The sequence below is a fragment of the Etheostoma cragini genome, chromosome 16 (genome assembly GCF_013103735.1).
Source record: "Etheostoma cragini isolate CJK2018 chromosome 16, CSU_Ecrag_1.0, whole genome shotgun sequence".
NCBI lineage: Eukaryota > Metazoa > Chordata > Actinopteri > Perciformes > Percidae > Etheostoma > Etheostoma cragini.
Genome location: NC_048422.1, coordinates 24,177,502 through 24,179,795, shown reverse-complemented (window position 1 = coordinate 24,179,795; position 2,294 = coordinate 24,177,502).

Below are 2,294 nucleotides of genomic sequence, written 5' to 3'. Positions count from 1 at the left end.
TCCCCCCTTTCCTGTCAATCCACTGTCACTCTGAAATAAAGGGAAAAAGCCCCAAAAATAAGAATCTTTAAAAAAAAAAAACACTCCAGGATCTGAACGGTAGTACTAGTGAGGACTTAGATTTATTTTTATAGTCTGGTTTATGTCACGTTACGACGCTCCAAACAGAAACTCTAAGAAATACCTGTGTATTAATATTTGTACAGTATGTCTGTGTATTTTAACAGAAAGTGTCTGATAACATCGCAATACACAACACAACCCCATTATCGTTAAATTATTAACCAGTACTTCTGTTCCTCTAGAAAAAGGTGATTATGCGTTGAATTGTATTAATTCAACTTATAATCAGCCAAAATCGGGGGGGGGGATCGGCGCACTTTTACCGCATAAATTGCTGATTTCTGCACAACATAATGCGGGGCTAGCATGATTTCATAATTCCCGCATTTGTTTTGTAAAAAAAGTCACAAATATCTATCAGAAAGTTTAAAAATTTTGAGTTACCTTCACACAAGAGCAGCCATTCTCCCCTGCTGCCATGGCAACGTTATGAAGTACACGACAAGGCCAATTCTCTTTTTCATCAAAATGCATTTTTTTGGAAGATCCCGCAATGTCATAGGCATGAAATTGCTTAAACATCCCAAATATTCCATCGTATACTTTAAGAAAACGTGTCGCATAATTGAGGATTTTTGCAACAACCACAAAAAAAACTATTTTTCCTTTAAGGACTCGTATTTGGATTAGAGTCAAAAGCAGTGTTCAAAGGGTTTAAAAATGAATTAATGAACAGATTTATTCCAGAAGTTTACCCACTGAGCAGCTTTGTATGAGAGAACTTTAAATAACAGAAAGATTTCATAACATTCATGTTTTTAATCACGGGACAAAGCAGGAGATCAGCTGCTGTTTTATTTAAACCGGATTATTTCCCACGTATATATATCTATATATATATCTATATATATAGATATATGTTTGTATAGATATATGTATGTATACATGTGTATAGGTATATACATATCTATACATACTGTATATACATATGTAGATATACAGTATATGTATACATATATATATACACATATATGTATGTATGTAATATATATACACTATATATATATATATATACACTATATATATATATATACACTATATATATATATATATAGCGGCACTTGGAGATGAAGAGGAGATTCGTACGTAACCTATAAGAAGTATATAACCGGGCTGTTTCTGCAGCAGGACGACGTAAACATGTTTTAAATCGGTGCTACTGGTTCGGAAAAGATAAGCTGTGATATATAAGTAGAAAACCTGCAAACTACCAGGAAGTACTGCAACCAATCAGCGCTCCCGCTGGGGGTTCAGTTAAAGCATCACTTAAGGCCCCCTACAGGTTGGAAGCAGAACTGCACCATTACGTTACATTATGCATAGAGTGAGACACTCACACACATTTACACTCCGATGGCGCAGCATCGGGGGCAACTCGGGGTTCAGTGTCTTGCCCAAGGACACTTCAACATGGGACTGCAGGGCCAGGGATTGAACCACCAACCTTCCATATGGTAGGCAACCATGCTACCACTGAGCCACAGCCGCCTGCCTCCAACCTGTAGGGGGAGCCAAGCAGGAAAGGGGCTTTAGTGTCCCTTTAGCCCTCACGTTGTCCTCGGGTCAAAGTGATCCGTTTTACAATATCAATCCTTCTTTTATTGAATTTGGGAGTTTTATTCAATTTGATAGCATTTGAAAAAAAAAAAATGAAAAAAGTGACAATAATGTCAGAAAAAGCTTCAGAAACGAAGGGAAAATTCCACAAAAATGTCAAAAAGTTGCATTGTCGACGGAAAGACAACACAAGGGTTAAAACCGCAAACCATGTCCGTGCCCCAAGTGCTGGAAAACATGTTTCCTTCAAAACGTGATTGAGAACGCAGTTTTGTTGTATAGGAGCGTCATTTTGTAGGAGACGGGATTGGGTTATTAACATGTGTGCTATTAGTCATAGGGTATATAATGCAGATACTATGTGAATCCTTATGAATGAATTTATACTTCAAAATTATGAATGGACAGTGATGTTTAATAAAGGTCATTGGTGTGAAGCGAATCTGTTAACGATGACTCCTGTTGTATAAGAGCGTGGAGACCCTCGTAGGGAGGAGGTTAAGGGGCGTTGTTAAGGAGAAAACACCAGACTTTCTCCAGGAAACAGGTGTTCATGTCCTGGAGAAGTTAAGGAGAAAACACCTGACTTTCACCAGGAAACAGGTGTTCATGTC